General features: G+C 40.4%; 1 protein-coding gene across 1 annotated transcript in view; it reads right to left on the bottom strand.

Moving 5' to 3' along the window:
• Positions 1–25,090, bottom strand: part of AR (androgen receptor) — a 483,459-nt gene that overhangs the window by 67,196 nt on the left and 391,173 nt on the right. The window lies entirely within an intron of this gene.

Here is a 25,090-nt window from a genome sequence, read left to right as displayed (position 1 = left end):
AAGCATTATTCACTAACCTGACCAGCAGAACAAGCATTATTCACTAACCTGACCAGTAGAACAAGCATTATAAACTAACCTGGCCAGTAGAACAATCATTATTCACTAACCTGACCAGTAGAACAAGCATTATTCACTAACCTGACCAGTAGAACAAGCATTATAAACTAACCTGACCAGTAGAACAAGCATTATTCACTAACCTGACCAGTAGAACAAGCATTATTCACTAACCTGACCAGTAGAACAAGCATTATTCACTAACCTGGCCAGCAGAACAAGCATTATTCACTAACCTGACCAGTAGAACAAGCATTATTCACTAACCTGACCAGTAGAACAAGCATTATCCACTAACCTGACCAGGAGAACAAGCATTATCCACTAACCTGACCAGCAGAACAAGCATTATTAAGTAACCTGACCAGTAGAACAAGCATTATTCACTAACCTGACCAGTAGAACAAGCATTATTCACAAACCTGACCAGTAGAACAAGCATTATTCACTAACCTGAACAGTAGAACAAGCATTATTAACTAACCTGACCAGTAGAACAAGCATTATTAACTAACCTGACCAGTAGAACAAGCATTATTAACTAACCTGACCAGTAGAACAAGCATTATTCACTAACCTGACCAGTAGAACAAGCATTATAAACTAACCTGACCAGTGACCAGTAGAACAAGCATTATTCACAAACCTGACCAGTAGAATAAGCATTATTCACTAACCTGACCCGCAGAACAAGCATTATCCACTAATCTGACCAGTAGAACAAGCATTATTCACTAACCTGACCAGTAGAACAAGCATTATAAACTAACCTGACCAGTAGAACAAGCATTATAAACTAACCTGACCAGTAGAACAAGCATTATTCACTAACCTGACCAGTAGAACAAGCATTATCCACTAACCTGACCAGCAGAACAAGCATTATCCACTAACCTGACCAGCAAAACAAGCATTATTCCCTAACCTGACCAGGAGAACAAGCATTATCCACTAACCTGACCAGCAGAACAAGCATTATTTACTAACCTGACCAGTAGAACAAGCATTATCCACTAACCTGACCAGTAGAACAAGAAGTATTCACTAACCTGGCCAGTAGAACAAGCAGTATTCACTAACCTGACCAGAAGAACAATCATTATTCAGTAACCTGACCAGTAGAACAAGCATTATTAAGTAACCTGACCAGTAGAACAAGCATTATTCACTAACCTGACCAGCAGAACAAGCATTATTCACTAACCTGACCAGTAGAACAAGCATTATTCACTAACCTGACCAGTAGAACAAGCATTATTCACTAACCTGGCCAGCAGAACAAGCATTATTCACTAACCTGACCAGTAGAACAAGCATTATTCACTAACCTGACCAGTAGAACAAGCATTATCCACTAACCTGACCAGGAGAACAAGCATTATCCACTAACCTGACCAGCAGAACAAGCATTATTAGGTAACCTGACCAGTAGAACAAGCATTATTCACTAACCTGACCAGTAGAACAAGCATTATTCACAAACCTGACCAGTAGAACAAGCATTATTCACTAACCTGACCAGTAGAACAAGCATTATTCACAAACCTGACCAGTAGAACAAGCATTATTCACTAACCTGAACAGTAGAACAAGCATTATTAACTAACCTGACCAGTAGAACAAGCATTATTAACTAACCTGACCAGTAGAACAAGCATTATTCACTAACCTGACCAGTAGAACAAGCATTATAAACTAACCTGACCAGTGACCAGTAGAACAAGCATTATTGACAAACCTGACCAGTAGAATAAGCATTATTCACTAACCTGACCAGCAGAACAAGCATTATCCACTAATCTGACCAGTAGAACAAGCATTATTCACTAACCTAAACAGTAGAACAAGCATTATTCACTAACCTGACCAGTAGAACAAACATTATTCACTAACCTAAACAGTAGAACAAGCATTATTCACTAACCTGACTAGTAGAACAAGCATTATTCACTAATCTGACCAGTAGAACAAGCATTATTCACTAACCTGACCAGCAGAACAAGCATTATTCACTAACCTGACCAGTAGAACAAGCATTATAAACTAACCTGACCAGTAGAACAATCATTATTCACTAACCTGACCAGTAGAACAAGCATTATTCACTAACCTGACCAGTAGAACAAGCATTATAAACTAACCTGACCAGTAGAACAAGCATTATTCACTAACCTGACCAGTAGAACAAGCATTATCCACTAACCTGACCAGCAAAACAAGCATTATTAAGTAACCTGACCAGTAGAACAAGCATTATTCACTAACCTGACCAGTAGAACAAGCATTATTCACAAACCTGACCAGTAGAACAAGCATTATTCACTAACCTGACCAGTAGAACAAGCATTATTAACTAACCTGACCAGGAGAACAAGCATTATCCACTAACCTGACCAGCAGAACAAGCATTATCCACTAACCTGACCAGCAGAACAAGCATTATTAAGTAACCTGACCAGTAGAACAAGCATTATTCACTAACCTGACCAGTAGAACAAGCATTATTCACTAACCTGACCAGCAGAACAAGCATTATTCACTAACCTGACCAGTAGAACAAGCATTATTAACTAACCTGACCAGTAGAACAAGCATTATTCACTAACCTGACCAGTAGAACAAGCATTATTAACTAACCTGACCAGTAGAACAAGCATTATTAACTAACCTGACCAGTAGAACAAGCATTATTCACTAACCTGACCAGTAGAACAAGCATTATAAACTAACCTGACCAGTGACCAGTAGAACAAGCATTATTCACAAACCTGACCAGTAGAATAAGCATTATTCACTAACCTGACCCGCAGAACAAGCATTATCCACTAATCTGACCAGTAGAACAAGCATTATTCACTAACCTGACCAGTAGAACAAGCATTATAAACTAACCTGACCAGTAGAACAAGCATTATAAACTAACCTGACCAGTAGAACAAACATTATTCACTAACCTGACCAGTAGAACAAGCATTATCCACTAACCTGACCAGCAGAACAAGCATTATCCACTAACCTGACCAGCAAAACAAGCATTATTCCCTAACCTGACCAGGAGAACAAGCATTATCCACTAACCTGACCAGTAGAACAAGCATTATTTACTAACCTGACCAGTAGAACAAGCATTATCCACTAACCTGACCAGTAGAACAAGAAGTATTCACTAACCTGGCCAGTAGAACAAGCAGTATTCACTAACCTGACCAGAAGAACAATCATTATTCAGTAACCTGACCAGTAGAACAAGCATTATTAAGTAACCTGACCAGTAGAACAAGCATTATTCACTAACCTGACCAGCAGAACAAGCATTATTCACTAACCTGACCAGTAGAACAAGCATTATTCACTAACCTGACCAGTAGAACAAGCATTATTCACTAACCTGGCCAGCAGAACAAGCATTATTCACTAACCTGACCAGTAGAACAAGCATTATTCACTAACCTGACCAGTAGAACAAGCATTATCCACTAACCTGACCAGGAGAACAAGCATTATCCACTAACCTGAGCAGCAGAACAAGCATTATTAAGTAACCTGACCAGTAGAACAGGCATTATTCACTAACCTGACCAGTAGAACAAGCATTATTCACAAACCTGACCAGTAGAACAAGCATTATTCACTAACCTGACCAGTAGAACAAGCATTATTCACAAACCTGACCAGTAGAACAAGCATTATTCACTAACCTGAACAGTAGAACAAGCATTATTAACTAACCTGACCAGTAGAACAAGCATTATTAACTAACCTGACCAGTAGAACAAGCATTATTCACTAACCTGACCAGTAGAACAAGCATTATAAACTAACCTGACCAGTGACCAGTAGAACAAGCATTATTCACAAACCTGACCAGTAGAATAAGCATTATTCACTAACCTGACCAGCAGAACAAGCATTATCCACTAATCTGACCAGTAGAACAAGCATTATTCACTAACCTAAACAGTAGAACAAGCATTATTCACTAACCTGACCAGTAGAACAAACATTATTCACTAACCTAAACAGTAGAACAAGCATTATTCACTAACCTGACTAGTAGAACAAGCATTATTCACTAATCTGACCAGTAGAACAAGCATTATTCACTAACCTGACCAGCAGAACAAGCATTATTCACTAACCTGACCAGTAGAACAAGCATTATAAACTAACCTGACCAGTAGAACAATCATTATTCACTAACCTGACCAGTAGAACAAGCATTATTCACTAACCTGACCAGTAGAACAAGCATTATAAACTAACCTGACCAGTAGAACAAGCATTATTCACTAACCTGACCAGTAGAACAAGCATTATCCACTAACCTGACCAGCAAAACAAGCATTATTCACTAACCTGACCAGGAGAACAAGCATTATCCACTAACCTGACCAGCAGAACAAGAAGTATTCACTAACCTGACCAGTAGAACAAGCAGTATTCACTAACCTGACCAGAAGAACAATCATTATTCAGTAACCTGACCAGTAGAACAAGCAGTATTCACTAACCTGGCCAGCAGAACAAGCATTATTCACTAACCTGACCAGTAGAACAAGCATTATTCACTAACCTGACCAGTAGAACAAGCATTATCCACTAACCTGACCAGGAGAACAAGCATTATCCACTAACCTGACCAGCAGAACAAGCATTATTCACTAACCTGACCAGCAGAACAAGCATTATCCACTAACCTGACCAGCAGAACAAGCATTATTAAGTAACCTGACCAGTAGAACAAGCATTATTCACTAACCTGACCAGTAGAACAAGCATTATTCACTAACCTGACCAGCAGAACAAGCATTATTCACTAACCTGACCAGTAGAACAAGCATTATTCACTAACCTGACCAGTAGAACAAGCATTATTCACTAACCTGACCAGCAGAACAAGCATTATTAAGTAACCTGACCAGTAGAACAAGCATTATTCACTAACCTGACCAGGAGAACAAGCATTATCCACTAACCTGACCAGCAGAACAATCATTATCCACTAACCTGACCAGTAGAACAAGCATTATTAACTAACCTAACCAGTAGAACAAGCATTATTAACTAACCTGACCAGCAGAACAAGCATTATTCACTAACCTGACCAGCAGAACAAGCATTATTAACTAACCTGACCAGTAGAACAAGCATTATTAACTAACCTGTCCAGCAGAACAAGCATTATCCACTAACCTGACCAGTAGAACAAGCATTATCCACTAACCTGACCAGCAGAACAAGCATTATTCACTAACCTGACCAGTAGAACAAGCATTATTAGGTCTTAATAGATCCCACAGAAGAAACCAATAAATCTATCCCTTAAAATAACTAGCTTAAAAAAAATGAAGTTCTCATAGGCAAGCAAGGATCAGGAAGAACCACCTGTTGCTTGTCCCACTCAGGGCTATATATAGGTGGAGCACAACTAACAGTGCAGGGTGAGCTATCTTTTGCGTGACGCTGCACAAAGAATAACGCACAATCTGGTATTAAGTGGATGGTTAAATATTTTAACCAAAGCATCAAAACTTTTTATTCGCCCTATACTTTTAATGGATAGTGCAGGCTTTTAACTTGCTCATTGTGCTTGTATTACAAGTGGTGAGTCAAGAGCTGCGCTCAAGCACAATTAATAATAGCACTGTGTAAAATACCTGTGTAAAATGTAGCACTTTTAAGACCCTTGGCTTAGAGCTTGAGCGACGTAAACGCACAACACTAATATTTTTGTGCTCCACTTGTAATATAGGCCTTAATCTTTTGAACCAATAGTGAGATAAAAAAAAATAAACAAATGGCAAAATAGGCTGAACCTCAAAGGAATTAGCATTGCAACAAAGGCCACAACGTAATAAGGGTCCCTCTGGCATCATATATTGAAGTTGTAAACAAAAAAAAAATGAAAAGAAGTTGCACTAAAATGTGTGATCTAAATTAAAAAACACATTTTACAAAATACAGTGACAAGAAAAAAAATGAATGAACCCATTAGAATTGCCCACATTTTTGCATAAATTGGTTATAAAATTTAATCTGATCTTCAACTAACTTAATATAAAAACTTAGTTGATGAACTTTCTTCATTTATAGACAATTTGTCTTACTGTAAATACATTTGATGTTTTTTTGGAGATACTTAAAGATACTTTTGCAACACACAATTCAGCACAAAGGTCTTCTGAAATATCTTTTGTTTGATGCAATGCTTCTTGTGAATAGCAAACTCAAATATTTGTGAGTGTTTCTTAAATGTTGGGCTGCTCTGACCAGCACTGCCAATTTGTAAATGTTTACACAGTGTATTAAAAAAAAGAAATATAGGCTTGTTTGTGTGTTTTATTTGTTTGAGCGGACCGTGTCTATTTTTTATTATTATTTTAAGATAAGATCAAATGTTATGACAGTTTATTCTGAAATCCAGGATCCAGTTGATCCCTTTTTCTTACTATTGTATGATTTAACTATCACGGAATAAAGATCCAGATATACTGATACCAGCATCTTCTCACATTGATAGCCTGCTGTGAATATCACACTTGGTACATATATACACCTGGGGGCCGATTTATTAAGCTCAGTATGGAGCTTGATGCCGCTGTTTTCCGCGTGAGCCTTCAGGCCCGCCGGAAACAGCAGTTATGAAGCAGCAGTCTAAAGACCGCTGCTCCATAACTTGTCCGCCTGCTCTGTGGCCGCGGACAGAAATCAACCTAATCGAATCTGCAGGGAGTGGCATTGCACCAGCGTGCAATGATAAATGCAGACAGCATATGCTGTCGTAAATTTTTCAATGTGCAGCGGGCATGATACACTACATCGTGTCCGCTCACACTATGATAAATCTACCCCCTGGTCTTATGTTTCTGATATAGAAGGGGCCCCAAAGTCTTTACAGCTTGAAACAATTAGCTTAAAACATTATCGGAAGGGAGGACTCATGAGGCGATCACCTCTGAGACTTGAAATGATCCAAACTGCACAGAAACAGAAAAGACTGGTATTTGTGGACATGGCAGTCTAATTTTACTGCCGAAAATTCCTTTTGTTTGAGTATTTCCAATGTCCAATTAAGAAATCCTGATTTAATTGGTACTCAAACTCCATGGTCTCATGTGGAACTAATGTTACTATAGTGTCTGCCATCATACCGAGCACATTAATGCAATCATTTCATTTCATGTGCTAATTACGCCTTGGCAAATTATTATCTATAGAGCTTTAGGGAAGACTGATTTGGCTTCCAAATGTCTTTAGAACCTTACTTACCTTGGATGTGTGAGATGTGTGCTAATTACGTTTTGACAAGGATTTCAACCAGATAGGAAGTCACATATTTTCAGCCTGTGCCCTGATCTTTCCCAGAGTAGTTACTGGAACTTAAGTAAAGACCCTTGGAAGAGTGGTCAACCCAAAAGTAAAATTCTAAAACAGGAAAATATTTTTTCCCCTGCAAAGTCAGAAATTGTTGCAATATACGTGAATGAGACCATAAAGATAACAATCTTTCAGATCTATCATATTCATAAAATGACTAGATTCTAGGGTCGTTATGACACAATAACTCTCCATCCAAGAAGTAGGAACTCTTCACAAATCTGTTTAGACCTTAAAATTTTAATATTGGCTGAAATGTATTCTCTTTATGTAAAGCAATAAAAACGCTGGAGTAAAATAAGTGTTTAGATTTTTTTTAAATGTCTAAAACTAGGCGTAACGTATCCTCTTTATTAGAAACAATAAAAATGTTGGAGTAAAATACGAGTTACATTACAAGAAAACAGTCTTCTAAAATGAAAAACAGACACAGACAAACCTGTCTATACTTTTTAAAAGACTAACACTGGCCGTTTATTTGGAACAATTTTAATGCAGACATAAAATAAGATTTACAGTACTAGGAAACAGGTTTCTGCAACGGAAAACACATTCACAGACACAGATACCTCTACCTCGTATAGACTTGCATTGTCTAGGTAAAGGAAGTGCAAATTAATATAGAACAGCACATGGAGGAATTAAACACCCCAGGTGCCAGGATTGTATACATTATAATGAAACATTAGTAAAAAAAATGTGCCGTCTCCAAAAGTCTTGTCCTCAGTTAGAAACCATGTGCCCCTTGTCATGGTATCACCAATGGCTCCTCAATATAGCTGGGATCATCCACAACGTTGTTTTTTAAAAAAGGAGGAAAGGTCAGCCAGAACTGCTAGTTATAGGTTGAATTAAAAATAAATGCCTTTTTTTAGGCAGTAATGCATTAAAATAAATCGGATGAAAATATTGCATTCAACTTAATAGAAAACTAGAAGACTGTGGTAAAAGTAGATTTTGTAATGAATTGTTTTTATATATATATTATTATTATTATTATTGTTTTTTTGGGAATGTTTAAAAGTTAAAGGTTGTTTCAAGCACATTTGGGCACAACATTTTAATCAATTTAATGTTTCTATAGAATATAAAATTATTTCTTTCAAAATATAAAAAAAGGTTGATTTTAAAACTCCCACCTCAGTGATTAATTTTTGGGAAAAGGATGCTATAAAATTTCAAAAGCCATTTAGTATTTTCAACATTTCACCCAACTCAATTAATTTTGGTTGTGGTAAAAATAGTGAGGAATGTGTGTGTGTGTATGTATGTATGTGTATGTATGTGTTTGTGTGTGTGTGTATGTATGTGTATATGTGTGTATGTATGTGTATGTATGTGTGTGTGTATGTATGTGTGTGTATATGTGTATGTGTGTGTATATGTGTATGTATGTGTATGTGTGTGTATATGTGTATGTGTGTGTGTGTATATGTGTATGTGTGTGTATATGTGTATGTGTGTGTGTGTGTAATTGTGTATGCATGTGTGTGTGTGTGTATGTGTGTGTGTGTGTATGTGTGTATGTATGTGTATGTGTGTGCATATGTGTATGTGTGTGTGTGTGTATGTGTGTATGTATGTGTATGTGTGTGTGTGTGTGGGGGGGGCATCTGGGCATCTTTCATGCCCGACAAAAAAATGTTCTCTTAGGTTTACCATTTTCTTTAGTTCTATGTCTTCAATAAAAATAGTGCTGGGTATTACATATTTTACTTGAAATCATTTTTACACCATAATTATATGTATCCTGAATTTATGCTTCCTAAAGTGAATTTCATAAAGTTATATTCATTTCATTACAAATCAAGACTAGTGTGCATGTAAACCACTTTTGCTCTGATCTATATATTTCATTTAGAAAAAAAGTATTTATTTGAAGCCCAAACACCTATATTTTGGCCCAGATAGTCCTATACTCATATAATTGTCAGTTTTGACTGTGGTTATGGAAAAATTACTCAGAAACCAAGATGCAAAATACTTCCCATGGAATATGAGCTCTACAGTACCATTTATATACTGTTTTCTGATACAAATCACTTGCCCTTGAAGTGAAAAAAATTGTGTGGCCCTCATTTAAAAAGGTAGACATCCCTGGTCTTGTCTTTGAATGCCCTTAAACTACTGAATATAAGCAAACCACATAGGTAGAACCCTTGGGATATCTGGCAGAAATGTAACAGCTTTATTTCCGCTATGTCAAAACATCCAACAGAAATAAATGTTATTAGCTACATCAAAATGTACATTGGAAGCCCCTGTTTACGCGCGAGCCTTCAGCCATCTTGGGGAGTAGATTGTATAGCTAGTTTCTCAAAACTCTGTGCAATTACCGCACAAAGTCCATACAGGTGGCTTTTCAGCAGGTTGCATACCACTTCCTCTAGCGCCTCTGCCAGCATTATTATTAGGTATGAGTTTCTTACGAGCGATTCTTCTGTAGATATTGCGCCTTCAGTGCCGGTTACTGCTGCCTCATGGTCAATTCAGAATGCCATCCTGATAATGGGTGCTCCCGGGTTATCAGAAACTACAGTATAGGTCCTCGAATAGGGGTTTAAGACGTAGCTCACAAATATTTCAAGGGTTTAAGCATTAAATCCCCTAAAAGCTATATTTAAGCTCTTAGCTCCTTCACTGTGCGTTTTTTCTCTTTGGCAGTCGGCTCCACCCCCTTACTTTTCACTTTTGATAAGTCCAACTATTTTCTGGTCAAAATATGAGACTGTTTTGATATCTTGTATGATATACCGTCTTCCGGATATTCCTGAGATTAATTATTGCATAGGTTTAGATCTTAAAGTGATGAAGGTGGACTATTTCCCGTTCTTAAAGGGACATTTCAGGATTTGAGATTAATAGTTTGGACACTCTATATTGCTTTTTACTTTTTTGTGACTGTGATAACATATGGCTCTCCCTTGGGATGCCTAGGGAGAGTTTATTTTTTTCTTCTTTTTTGGATGAGTGGATTGTATGAATGAGGAGAGATTTGGCACATGTTGTATTAATATTTATTTATCATTATTATGGAATAAATATGAAAGCTGTATGTGTTACATTGGTGTGCTGAGAAGGGATTTAGAATAGGATTTTTTTTGGTAATTTCTTTTTTATTTTCTGTAATCATAGATTTTTTTTTTAAATTTTGTGTAAAGTTATTTTTTTTTTTTTTTTTTAAAGGTTAGGTTTTTATTTCATTTTTACAGGTATTTTGCAGGTACATTTTTATTTTAAGCTAGTTAGGATTTTTGTAGTTAATTTAGGGGTATTTTCATTTGGGTCGTTAGGGGGTGTTAGGTTAGGGGGTTTAGATATTAGTTTATAACCTTGCGATGTGGGGGGATAGCAGTTTATGGGTAGGGTGACAATATTGGCACTTTAAAAAGGGACACATATGAAAAATAAAAAGGACAGAGGCGCCAAACATGGCCTAGTAACGTCAGGGCACCAACACACACAGGACCAACAGGATAAAATATACTCACAAGTGAGGCGCACCCCAATGGTGTTATTGTAGCAGACTGGAACTAAAACAGTGGTCCAGCTCACTGATCACCGCCAGCCAAGACTCCCAGTCCAGATAATCCGTAGGAAGGCCTATTGGTTAGATCCTTAGGAATGGAGCCAAACTTGCTCCCTCTGGCAATTGAAAGAGCACATCCCATAGGCTCTACAAAATATCTTTCTGATGGCACAGTTAAGAGTAGGCCGGTGATTTGATGTACCATAGCACATTCTAGCAGTGACTGCAATGCCAGAAAATCTCATTCAAAAGCACTGCCAGCTCTGTTGCCCACGTTGCATGATATTGAGCTTGTCCTGAAAATTCAAGAACCTTGCAATCACCGGCCTACTCTTAACTGTGCCATCAGAAAGATATTTTGTAGAGCCTATGGGATGTGCTCTTTCAATTGCCAGAGGGAGCAAGTTTGGCTCCATTCCTAAGGATCTAACCAATAGGCCTTCCTAAGGATTATCTGGACTGGGAGTCTTGGCTGGCAGTGATCAGTGAGCTGGACCACTGTTTTAGTTCCAGTCTGCTACAATAGCACCATTGGGGTGCGCCTCACTTGTGAGTATATTTTATCCTGTTGGTCCTGTGTGTGTTGGTGCCCTGACGTTACTAGGCCATGTTTGGCGCCTCTGTTCCTCTTTCCTTTTTAGATCAAGATACATCAGGATGACCGTCCTATGACAGAGAGCTGCCTCCTTTTTTCAGGACTGTTGTTGTGGACATTTTGTGATATTTGCATATACTCATATGTTAGTATCCACATATTTGGGTTTCTTTTTGGATGATTGCATCATTTATTGATTGTATCATTTATATTACAATTTGTCTCATATTTGCATATAATGTTTAGGCATTAGTTAGCGCCCCCTATGAGTGTGGTGTATATATTGTATACACCACTCTCTATCATTTCACATATGAAAAATACATATGTCAGGGTTCTTATACAAAACATTTCTTTAAACAGCCCTTAAAACAGCCCTGACATATGTATTTTTCATATGTGTCCCTTTTTAAAGCGGCAATATGGTCACCCTATTTAGGGGTTAATATTTTATTTAGTTACTTTGCGATGTGGGGGATGGCAGATTAAGGGTTAATATTTTGTTTAGGTACTTTGCGATGTGGGGGGTGGTGGTTTAAGCGTTAATGGTTTATTTAGATACTTTGCAATGTGGGGGGTGGCGGTTTAGGGGTTAATAGTTTATTTAGGTACTTTGCGATGTGGGGGGATGACAGATTAGGGGTTATTAGGCTAGGGGCTTATGGTAGGGTGTTATCTTTTTTTTCTCTCCATGGATATCTATGTGGAAGGCGAAAATGCGATGTCATTTGTGTGAATAGGATGGTTTTTTACAACTTTTTTTTCCATTGATTTCTATGGGGGAACACATGCACACGAAAACTCTGCTTAGGATTTTTGCGCTTTTCGGGTTACCGCTAGCGAAAAATATTTTTTTTTCAACTTGTAATACCAGCAGAACCTGAGAAGCTCAAAATGACTAATGCTAGCAATGTATTTTTTTTACCGTGGCCCTTTAATTATGGATGGCTCCATTTTGGAACCTTCGTTATACAAGCTAGATTTCAACATGGCAGCACTCCTGACTAGAGGGAGATGTGGAAAACCTCAATACTATGCTCATAAAAATGTATTTAGTGCTTAATTTCCTTTTAATACAACATTACAAATGATCCACAAACACTAACATTATTACAGTTTGCAATTCTTATTTGACCAGGTTTAATTACTACTCCTTCATAATATTGCTAGTTTGAGTAAAATAACCTTTAAACCATGTTACACAACTACTGCTAACAGCTTCAAGCAGGCCAGAACAACCACATGTTAAGTTCTGTACCAGCACTATCCTGATTCCTTTATTCAGCTTAGCAGAACCACTTGATAAAAAACAGAATTTATGCTTACCTGATAAATTACTTTCTCTTGCGGTGTATCCAGTCCACGGATTCATCCTTTACTTGTGGGATATTCTCATTCCCTACAGGAAGTAGCAAAGAGAGCACACAGCAAAGCTGTCCATATAGCTCCCCCTCTAGCTCCACCCCCCAGTCATTCGACCAAAGGTTAGGAAGAAAAAGGAGAAACCATAGGGTGCAGTGGTGACTGCAGTTTAAACAAAAACATTTTTACCTGACTTAAATGCCAGGGCGGGCCGTGGACTAGATACACCGCAAGAGAAAGTAATTTATCAGGTAAGCATAAATTCTGTTTTCTCTTGCAAGGTGTATCCAGTCCACGGATTCATCCTTTACTTGTGGGATACCAATAGCAAAGCTTTAGGACACGGATGAAGGGAGGGAAAAAGACAGGTACCTTAAACGGAAGGCACCACTGCTTGCAAAACCTTTCTCCCAAAAATAGCCTCCGAAGAAGCAAAAGTATAAAATTTGTAAAATTTGGCAAAAGTATGCAGTGAAGACGAAGTCGCTGCCTTACAAATCTGTTCAACAGAAGCCTCATTTTTGAAAGCCCATGTGGAAGCCACTGCTCTGGTAGAATGAGCAGTAATTCTTTCAGGAAGCTGCTGGCCAGTAGTCTCATAGGCCAAACGGATGATGCTTTTCAGCCAAAAGGAAAGAGAGGTAGCAGTCGCTTTCTGACCTCTCCTCTTACCAGAATAGATAACAAACAAGGAAGATGTTTGTCTGAAATCCTTAGTTGCTTGTAAATAGAACTTTAAAGCACAAACTACATCAAGATTGTGTAATAGACGTTCCTTCTTCGAAGATGGATTAGGACACAGAGAAGGAACAACTATTTCCTGGTTAATATTCTTGTTAGAAACAACTTTAGGAAGAAAACCAGGCTTGGTATGCAAAACTACCTTATCTGCGTGGAACACCAGGTAAGGTGAATCACACTGTAAGGCAGACAATTCTGAAACTGTTCGAGCAGAAGAGATAGCTATCAAAAACAAAACTTTCCAAGATAACAACTTAATGTCTATGGAATGTAAAGGTTCAAACGGAACCCCTTGAAGAACTGAAAGAACTAGATTCAAACTCCATGGCTGAGCCACAGGTTTATAGACAGGCTTGATTCTGACTAAAGCCTGAGCAAACGCTTGAACGTCTGGTACCTCTGCCAGACGCTTGTGTAACATGATAGACAAAGCAGATATTTGTCCTTTTAAGGAACTAGCTGACAATCCTTTCTCCAGTCCTTCTTGGAGAAAGGACAATATCCTGGGAATCCTAATCTTACTCCATGAGTAACCCTTGGATTCACACCAACAAAGATATTTCGCCATATCTTATGGTAGATTTTCCTGGTGACAGGCTTTCTAGCCTGAATCAGAGTATCTATAACTGACTCAGAGAACCCATGCTTGGATAGAATTAAGCGTTCAATCTCCAAGCAGTCAGACGTAGAGAAACTAAATTTGGATGCTTGAACGGACCCTGTATTAGAAGATCCTGCCTCATTGGCACTGTCCATGGTGGGACAGATGACATGTCCACTAGGTCTGCATACCAAGTCCTGCGTGGCCACGCTGGCGCTATCAGAATCACCAAAGCCTTCTCCTGCTTGATTCTGGCAACCAGACGCGGGAGGAGAGGAAACGGTGGAAAAACATAAGCCAGATTGAAGGACCAAGGCGCTGCTAGAGCATCTATCAATACCGCCTTAGGATCCCGGGACCTGGACCCGTAGAGAGGAAGTTTGGTGTTCTGACGGGACGCCATCAGATCCAACTCTGGGGTGCCCCATAGCTGAGTCAGCAGGGCAAATACCTCCGGGTGAAGTTCCCACTCCCCCGGGTGAAAAGTCTGAGGACTTAGAAAATCCGCCTCCCAGTTGTCTACTCCTGGGATGTGAATTGCTGAGAGATGGCAGGAGTGATCCTCCGCCCACCTGATTATTTTGGTTACTTCTGTCATCGATAGGGAACTCTTTGTTCCCCCCTGATGATTGACATAAGCTACAGTCGTGATGTTCTCCGACTGAAATCTGATGAATTTGGCCGCCGCTAGTTGAGGCCATGCCTGAAGAGCGTTGAATATCGCCCTCAGTTCCAGAATGTTTATCAGGAGAAGAGTTTCTTCCCGAGACCATAAGCCCTGAGCTTTCAGGGAGTCCCAGACCGCACCCCAGCCTAACAGACTGGCGTTGGTCGTTACGATGATCCACTCTGGCCTGCGGAAACATATTCCTTGAGACAGGTGATCCTGAGACAACCACCAGAGAACAGAATCTCTGGTCTCCTGGTCCAACTGAATTTGAGGAGACAAATCTGCATAATCCCCATTCCACTGTTTGATCATGCATAGTTGCAGTGGTCTGAGGTGTATCCGAGCAAAAGGGACTATGTCCATTGCCGCAACCATTAGTCTCCATGCACTGAGCCACAGATGGCCGAGGAAATCTCTAATGCCCAAGGATCGTGTACATCTCTTGCCCAGGCCTGAGCGAAGAGAGAGAGTCTGCCCCCTACTAGATCCGATCCCGGATCGGGGGCTACCCCTTCATGCTGTCTTGGTGGCAGCTGCAGGCTTTTTGGCCTGTTTACCCTTATTCCAGCCCTGGTAAGGTTTCCAGTTTGCCTTGGGCTGTGAAGCGTTACCCTCTTGTTTTGCAGCCGGAGAGGATGAAGCGCGGCCGTTCCTGAAATTGCGAAAGGAACGAAAATTAGCTTTGTTCTTTGTTTTAAAGGCTTTGTCCTGAGGGAGAGCATGGCCTTTTCCCCCGGTGATATCTGAAATAATCTCTTTCAATTCAGGCCCGAAGAGGGTCTTCCCTTTGAAAGGAATGTTCAAAAGCTTGGATTTAGATAACACATCGGCCGACCAGGACTTTAGCCTTAGCGCCCCAAAATGGCGAAACCTGAATTTTTCGCCGCTAACTTAGCTATTTGGAAAGCGGCGTCAGTGATAAAAGAATTAGCTAGCTTTAGAGCCTTAATTCTATCCATAATTTCCTCATATGAGGTCTCCGTCTGGAGCGAGTCTTCCAGCGCCTCAAACCAGAAAGCAGCTGCAGTAGTTACAGGAATAATGCAGGCAATAGGTTGGAGAAGAAAACCTTGTTGAACAAAAATTTTCTTAAGTAAACCCTCTAATTTTTTATCCATAGGGTCTTTAAAAGCACAACTGTCTTCAATTGGTATGGTTGTGCGTTTAGCTAGTGTAGAAACAGCCCCCTCCACCTTAGGGACCGTCTGCCATGAGTCCCGCATGGGGTCAGATATGGGGAACATTTTCTTAAAAACAGGAGGGGGGACAAAAGGGACACCTGGCCTATCCCACTCCCTAGTAACGATATCCGCAATCCTCTTAGGGACCGGAAACGCATCCGTGTAAACAGGGACCTCTAGGTACTTGTCCATTTTACACAATTTCTCTGGGATCACCAAAGGGTCACAGTCATCCAGAGTAGCTAATACCTCCCTAAGTAAAACACGGAGGTGTTCTAGTTTAAATTTAAAAGCCAATGTATCTGAATCTGTCTGGGGAGGAACCCTTCCTGAATCAGAGACTTCTCCCTCAGACATCAAATCCCTCGCTCCCACTTCAGAGCGTTGTGAGGGTATATCGGATACGGCTACCAAAGCATCAGAATGCTCATAATCTGTTCTTAAAACAGAGCTATCACGCTTTGCAGGTAACACGGGCAGTTTAGATAAGAAGGCTGTAAGAGAATTATCCATGACTGCCGCTAAGTCTTGTAATGTAAAAGGGTTAGACGCACTAGAGGTACTAGGCGTCGCTTGCATGGGTGTAACTGGTTGTGACACTTGGGGAGAGGCAGACGGGCTACCCTTGTTACCTTCAGTCTGAGAATCATCTTGGGCCACATTCTTAAGTGCAACAATATGATCTTTAAAGTGTATAGACATATCAGTACAAGTGGGACACATTGTGAGAGGGGGTTCCACCATGGCTTCTAAACACATTGAACAAGGATTTTCCTTAGTGTCAGACATGTTTAACAGACTAGTAGAGTACACAAACAGGCTTGGAATCACTTTAATCAAATAAAAAACACAATTTGAAAAAAACGTTACTGTGCCTTTAAGAGATAAAAAGAGCACACAATTTTACAAAACGGTGAAAAATGCAGCAATCTTTCTGAAATTTTCACAGTATGTAGCTAAAGCCTTAATAAGATTGCACCCCAAGTTTCAAAACGATTAACCCCTTAATGCCCAAACCGGAGCAGCCTAAAGCCAACACCTGGTTAAATCACTACAGCACCTTGCCACAGCCTTGCTGTGGCCCTACCTTCCCTTAGGGATCAGATTTGGGGGAATATAGCTTCTTTTAGGCCCTCAAACATCAGCAGGACCCTCCATGTGAAACAGCATGAACTTCTCTGCAATTCTAACTGTGCATCTGAAGCAATTAGGCCCTTCCCACTCTACTCCGGAGCTGTGAGGCCTAGTAAATCACTCCTAAGTGACTAAAAAACAGCCATGAGGTAATAACCCCAGAAAAAAAACCCAAAAGGGCTTTCAAAGTGTCTTGCAAAACGATTTTTCCTTAGCCAAACAATCGATTGCCCTGAATAAGTGTCAACCAGTATATTAGCCCTATTATGTAAGCATTCAATTCCTTACTAAGTCTGTGAACAGAGCTTACCCTCCCCTCATGGGGATATTGTCAGTCCTTATAGCATTATCTCAGTCTTGTCTAGAAATAAATGACTGAACATACCTTATTGCAGATCACCCTGCAAACTGTTCCCCCCAACTGAAGTTTTCTGGTACTCCTCAGTCCTGTGTGTGAACAGCAGTGGATTTTAGTTACAACATGCTAAAATCATTTTCCTCTCAGCAGAAATCTTCATCACTTTTCTGCTAGAGAGTAAATAGTACAAACCGGTACCATTTAAAATAACAAACTTTTGATTGAAGATAATAAAACTACAATTCTAACACCACATTCACTTTACAATCCAGAGAGAGACCCTAGTGCTTAGAGCCAGCAAAGAGAATGACTGGGGGGTGGAGCTAGAGGGGGAGCTATATGGACAGCTTTGCTGTGTGCTCTCTTTGCTACTTCCTGTAGGGAATGAGAATATCCCACAAGTAAAGGATGAATCCGTGGACTGGATACACCTTGCAAGAGAAACAGGCCCTGAAATAAGACACCTAACCTTCCTTCTTCCATTTATAATGATTATTTTCTGACTTTAAGAAACATAATATTGTTAATTTATGCAAATAACTTTTAGGTATGTCTGGAAAGCTGATGTTGCTATGGTGAAAAAATCAAATGCAATCACTGAAAAGAAAAACTGGGCCAGAAGATTTGTTTTTTTTTGTGTGTGCAAAAGTAGTCAATTATTTTACTATGTTCTGCGTGTCTTATAAATATGTTGCAACTGATCTCTGTGAGGGATGTTATTTGATCAGCACAAATAGGTTTTTGAGTACGAAGGGTTTGGAACCCGTGGTGAAGATTGTTTTTTTATTGTATAAGGCTGAGTGGTCTAATATTATAAATGCCAAAGACAATAGTATTGTACAAAATCTCATGTAAATGCATATCTGGGACCTAGGTCTGGAAACTCTCAGAATAACCTTGAAATACTTTCTTGGAAAACACAAACAGCAGTTTATCAGATAGGTTAGCAGCTCACAGTATGGGAATAGTCTAGTGGGAATTAGGCTGTGGTGGGCCGCAAAGATAATATTTGGGTGCAGTGCCAGTGCCACACCAACTGTGATATGAAGCAAATTACTGTAGCATTGAAACCAATGTATCTGACTCCTATGCACTGACAATAAAATACATACATGTGAAATGCTTATGCTGTTAGATGGAAAGTGCACTAAAGACACAGTGATCAAACTTTAGCTGGTGCTCTTATGAGTAATAAAGCACATATGACACTTGCAGAAATAGCCCACAACTCATACTGCTGTATATGTTCTAACTGGTGAAACAAGTGTGTTCATTTTTTGTTTTGATTTTTTTCTTCTTTTTAAAATAGTTTTGTTAGTTTACTCTTCCAATTGGGATAGCCCATTTTCTCAAAGCCATTAGTTAATACAAAGCGGTTCTATTTTTTTCGGCTCCATATAATTACACCACTGCAGCACTACAAAAGTAAAGAATTACATAACAGCGGAGTATAAGCTGGATTTGACTAACACCGAAAACAAGATATTTGTTTATAAAGGTGCATAATGATTGTTCAGAACAATAATGTAAATCTAGGTTCCATTACGATCTATCAGAGATTTGTTCCTGAAATTGATTTTTGCTTTGCACTCAAATTCGAGTTTCTCAAGTGCTCACAATACTAAAACATAACTTATGCTTACCTGATAATTTCATTTCCATCTGTGGGAGGAGAGTCCACTGCTTCATTAATTATTTGTGGGAATTAAGAACCTGGCCGCCAGAAAAAGGCAAAGACACCCCAGCCATAGGCTTAAATAGCTCCCCCACTCCCCTCATCCTCCAGTCATTCTGCCAAGGGAACAAGGAACAGTAGGAGAAATATCAGGGTATAAATGGTGCCAGAAGAATAAATTAAATTTAGGTCTGCCCACCGGAGAAATGGGCGGTGGCAGGGGACTCTCCTCCCACAGATGGATATGAAATTATCAGGTAAGCATCATTTATGTTTTCCATCAGAATGGGAGGAGAGCCCACTGCTTTATTCATTACTTGTGGGAACAAATACCCAAGCTCTAGAGGACACTGAATGAAAAAAACAGGAGGGCAAAAGGAGGCGGACCCTAAACTGAGGGCACCACAGCCTGCAGAACCTTTCTCCCAAAAGCTGCATCAGCTGAAGCAAAAACGTCAAATTTATAACATTTTGCAAAAGTATGTAAGGAAGACCAAGTGGCCCCTTACAAATCTGCTCCATAGAAGCCTCATTCTTAAAGGCCCAAGAAGAGACCACAGCTCTAGTCGAGTGAGCCGTAATCTTCTGAGGAGACTTGTGTCCCGCTGTCTCATATGCCCGACGGATCATACTTCTCAACCAAAATGATAGAGAAGTGGCAGAGGCGCCCCCTGCGCTTCCCTGAGTACACAACAAATAAGGACAAGGTCTGTCTGAACTCCTTCGTGGCCTAAAGATAAAGCTTCAAAGCCCGAACCACGTCCAGATTATTAAGTAACCTCTCCTTTGAAGAAGAAGGGTTAGGACACAAAGAAGGAACCACTATTTCCAGATTGATATTACGACTCGACACTACCTTGGGAAAAAAAATCACAATCCAGTGCGAAGAACAGCCTCATCAGCATGAAAAACTAAGTTGCATTGCAAGGCCGCCAATTCAGAAACTCTGCGTGCCGATGCAATAGCCAGTAATAACAGTACTTTCCATGAAAGAACCTTAATGTCAAGAGCATGCATAGGCTCAAATGGAGCCCTCTGCAATACCTTAAGAACCAAGTTTAAGCTCCAAGGAGGAGCCGGATTCTGGAAGACAGGCCTGATCCTAACCAGAGCCTGAACAAAGGACTGAATGTCAGGAAGCTCCGCAAGCTTCTTATGCAACAGTACAGATAAAGCAGAGATCTGTCCCCTTAGGAAACTGGCTGCAAGACCCTTATCCAGACCGTCCTGGAGAAAAGCCAAAATCCTGGATACCCTGACCTTATGCCAGGGATATCCTCGTTCCTCACACCTGAACGAGAGTGTCAATCACTTTTTCTGAAAATCCACTCTTGGCTAAGACTAGCCGTTCAATCTCCATGCAGTCAGCCTTGAGATTTTGATGTAGATTGACAGGAGGAATCTGCCTATGGGCGGATAGGACTTGAAAGCTATCCTGTAACCCTGGGCTTCGACCTCCAGAAACCAAGGGTTTATAATGTGTCTTCTCCAGGCCTCCACAAAAATAGATAGTCTACCCCCTACTTGATCCGAGGACGGATTGGGGGCTGCCCCTTCATGCCGACTTTGACTCAGCGGGCTCCTTGTTCTGCTTGGACTTGTTCCAAGAGTTAGCTGGCTTTCAAGATCCCTTGAATTGCTCAGACTTTGCGGCAGACTGCTGGCGCTGAGACTTGTCCGCACGAAAGGGACGAAAATTAGACCCCTTAGGTTTAGCCTTCTTATCCTGGGGCAAGAAGGCACCCTTGCCACCCGTGACCGTAGATATGATAGAATCCAGGTCCAGGTCAAACAAAACTTTCCCTTTGAATGGGAGGGAAAGCAGGCAAGACTTGGAAGTCATGTCAGCAGACCACAACTTTAGCCACAGAGCCCTACGGGCTAAAACTGAATAATCTGCATGTTAGCATCACAAATGAACGAATGTGCTACCTTTAAGGCCTTGATTCATTCTAGAATCTTATCGAGGGGAGTTTCCACCTCGACCATTGCTGATAGAGCGTCACACCAGTAGGTAGCCGCACCGGCCACCGCAGTGACCACCGCCAGTTGGAAAACGAAGCCCGTGAGTTGGAAACATCTTCTGCAACAAGGACTCCATCTTTTTATCCATGGGTTCCTTCAAAGACGAGCTATCCTCTAACGGAATAGTCATTATCTAAGCGAGCAAGGAGGTAGCACAATCCCCCTTAGGGACAGTTCCCCACAGTTCAAGCTGCATGTCAGGGACGGGGAAAAGTTTTTTAAAAGAAGAAGAGGGGGAAAAGGACGAACCAAGTTTCTCCCATTCCCTCTTAATAATGTTAGCCATCTTGACTGGAACCGGGAAGGCCTGGGGCACTACCCTGTCCTCGTAAACCCTATTAAGTTTAGGGATTGAAGGTTCCTCAGGTATCTTCAGTTCCGTAACCTCCAAAGTAGCAAGAACCTCTTTCAGCAGAAAGGCGCAAACGCTCCATCTTAAATTAAGTCTGGTTTCTCCGCGGACGGAGGCCTAGAAGTAGCCAATTCCGACCCAGAATCGACATCCTCCGATAATTCTGAGTTGTCCTCCTCAGTGGATAATCTATCTGAGACATCCAGCGGAGTCGAAGACCCCTGAGACTACTGGCAGTGGCGTACCTTCCGCTTGCACTTAGTAGGGCAAGACATTGCATTAATGGCTGCAGAAACCGCCGTCTGCAACTGATCGTCAAAGTCTGGAGGCCAAAGGGCCCCTCCCGCAGGAGGATTAGTAGTGCCCTGGGGAACTGCTTGTGTAAACTGAGATGATTGTAGGGAACACACCTCACAGGGCTGAGAACCCTCAGAGGTGGACGGCTCAGTCGTACTAAACACTTTATTCTTTTTGGATATAGCAATATTGTCAAAGCATGTGGAACAGAGTTGCGCAGGCGGCTCGACTGGAACCTCCTCACAATATACACAGTTAATAGGTTTAGATAAATAGGGAGTATCCTCTAACATATCAGAGTCCTCCATAGCTTGCGCCTTTATTACGGACTTGATCTAAAAAATAATGGCACCTTTACATCCCAATGGCCGGAGCACTCACCACCTCCTATGACCCGGACTACAAGAAACAACTTTCGTCTTCCGAACGCAGGTCGAGAAAGAGGAAGTTATAGAGGCCACACCCGGTCACATGGAGTGCCATGCAGGACCGCCCCTGCACTCGAGAGACACAACAAAAAAGCCCACCTCAATCTCTGCACTGACTGTTCCACACTGACAGAGCCTCATCTCACACAAATGCAGCAGAAACACAATAAACGATAAGATGCATAATAAAATCCCCCTTGTTCAATAACCCCCTTCCGAGGGTATTACCCTAGATTCTATAAAGATAAAGGAGCCACACTGTGACCCTGTCTTCTTGCTTTATCAAATATATATAAATGAAACAATATTACCAGAATCAACGCCGTGGAACAGGAACACGGCCCTTCAAGTGTGACAGGGTAGTAACATCGCTCATGACATGGACTTGAGAGAAGAAAAGCAGGCAGTGTAACTCGTCAATGCTGATTGTTAATGGAGCTGTTAAACTGAGTCAGGATGGGTTCGCAGAAAGAATCTCCCTGCATCTCCGGACTCTAACATTCACCCATGCTCTCACTGAGAGGCTGACAGGACTACTTAAAACTCCAGTTCCAATTTGAAAAGTACTACCCTCCATAAGAGACTACTCCGAATCTTCTGACACTTCTCTGCCAACCTCCTGTGACAAAAGGCAAATAATGACTGGGGGGTGTGGGGAGTGGGGGAGGTATTTAAGCCTCTGGTTGGGGTGTCTTTGCCTCCTCCTGGTGGCCAGGTTCTTAATTCCCACAAGTAATGAATGAAGCAGTGGACTCTCCTCCCATTAAGATGGAAATGGATTTCTGTGTTCAAAACCTGCAACCATGAATGCTCTTTCATCAAAAAACATCCTGAAAAGGCCATTTAGTGTTTTAAGTACTTGTTTTCAATATAGAAACCTCTTTAAAGGGACATTTCAGCCAAAATTGGAATCAACATGGATGTATTTCAGGTTTGAATAGAAGCCCTTTTGTAATAAACATGTATAAGTAAAAATGCTTCTAATAAAAGCTATAGTTGTTTCAAAAATGTATTTAGATATGCAACGTGCATCAGCATTTTAAACACAGCACTTGCTCAGAGAGCCTAAGGTGCTTATACTATCTGGTAATTACTCAATTTGTTAATTGCTGACATGATACAAGCCCCACTGGCTGTCTGAGCAGCTGCAGTATTTAATATGCTGGAGCACTGCTAATATCTAGCTATGCTTCACATGCACATGCAGAGAAAAATGCTAACACTAAAACAGTGATAACCTTTACTAGAATTTTTTTTTTACCAATACATGTATATTGCAAATATGATTCTATTCAAAGATGTAATTCATGTGCATTTACATTTTGACAGGATTGTCCTTTTAAGGTTACGGTACAGTTCTTTTGAATTAACCGCTTTGTTCACTTTGGAAGTGAAATACTCATTCACATGAGTGAGATTACTCCAAATTCATTCTTACCACTGATTAACCATATGAATACCGGTTTGTATCTTGGCATGATGGGCATACTGGAAAAGTGAAATCAAGATCCCACTATCTACAAAGTGCATGAATTAATCTTTCTTTAAATGTTTAATTCTAAGTCACACTTGCACTGTTGTGATTGTCACTACTAGTAAAGGCGCTGTTATAACATCATCTCCCTGTTCTTGGAGGTTAGTGAGGAATAGTCTATAGTGCTCTCATTTTTTTTTTTTACCCTTGTTACTGCACAGTCAGTATCACTTCCTGTCTCTCACTCATGTCTTTATCAGTCCCTCAGTTTTCTCTATTTAGTGCAGTTTTTTGCTCCACTTTATCAGTCTCCCACTCATGTCTATATTACTGGCACAAACCCCTGCTCTTTAGCTCCCACTCTGTCACTGTCTCTCGTGTCCTAGTGCTGTCACCTACTTTGATCTAATCCTCTGTCACTGTGTCCTTTCATACTGTCCCTTACCTCGGCCATCTCTCACATTTCTTCCCACGCCAGCTCTTTATCTATCAGATTGTCATACATCACACCCATGTCTTTGTAATTCAGTAATGCTTCATCATGCTAAAATACATTTGTAAGCACAACTATGTTCTCAAAAGTAATAGAACTTGTTTTTACTGATACAGATTAAAATAGTAAAGTGCTAATGTGTATATGTCATTACACAAAGGATTAATAAACCTTATCAGGGACTATGATCAAAGAGTCACACTGGCTTTATGGCTTTGCTTTGTAAGAAAACTGCCTGAAATGGTTAATCTATCCTTCTCTCTCAAGATCCACAGCTCCAGTCAACAACAAACACGCCACATTTCATTGCCCTGACATTGCTGTTCCTGGGGTCAGACTGACCTCTTTCACTTGGCCAATATACTCTGCTAAGCTTAATTTTATAGCAGGAAGATGATTACTGGAATTTAACTAGTTGGAGGAGAGTGGCTGGAGCAACTGGCTATTTATAATACAAATAAATGAAGAAATTCTTCAGAAATAGCACTGCATGTACTAGAACTGAATCACTGTGTATAACGTTAAATGAATTAACAGTTGTGAGACAGGAAATAAGATTCCGTTACTGAGTATCAGAATAGAAAACTCAACCACTCTCTCCTTTACATAGAAAGTACTAGGTAAACTATTATTTCATTTTGTTATTCCAAAAAAGCTCGTTATGACTAAAATGTCTTATTTATCATAGTAAATGGCGTGAAACCGATCATGAAAAGGTTAACAGCACAGTTACCTGCA

Source organism: Bombina bombina, chromosome 1 (assembly GCF_027579735.1).
Source record: "Bombina bombina isolate aBomBom1 chromosome 1, aBomBom1.pri, whole genome shotgun sequence".
Taxonomy (NCBI): Eukaryota; Metazoa; Chordata; class Amphibia; order Anura; family Bombinatoridae; genus Bombina; species Bombina bombina.
Note: the sequence above shows the minus strand (reverse complement) of the source record. Positions and strands in the feature narration are given on the sequence as shown.